The sequence below is a fragment of the Entamoeba invadens genome (genome assembly GCF_000330505.1).
Source record: "Entamoeba invadens IP1 unplaced genomic scaffold scaff_1105074726231, whole genome shotgun sequence".
NCBI classification, from domain to species: domain Eukaryota; phylum Evosea; order Mastigamoebida; family Endamoebidae; genus Entamoeba; species Entamoeba invadens.
The window spans coordinates 80966-81315 of NW_004440376.1; positions in this window are offsets into that span (position 1 = coordinate 80966).

Consider the following 350-nt stretch of genomic DNA (forward strand, 5'->3'; position numbering starts at 1 on the left):
TGAGTAAATAAATATTGTTATGATTTTAATTAAGTGTAAATAACAATAAATATTTAATTATTTTTATATATTTAAATACTTTATGATGATGGTTGTGATTATTAGTTTGAATAATTAGTTTTGAAATAGCTTATATTAAATTTTGTATTTTTGGGTAATTTAATTTATGTAGTGTCAAATAAGTTGGTTTGAAATTGTTGGTGTTAAAACTGACAGAACAAAAAAATAAAAATGTGTAATTTTTTGAAACAATATGACCAGATACTAACTCTCGTTTTATATTTTTAAATTTTATTGATAAAATACAAAAAAGAAAGTTTTAGAAAGAATTTGGTGAAATGTCTTTAGGT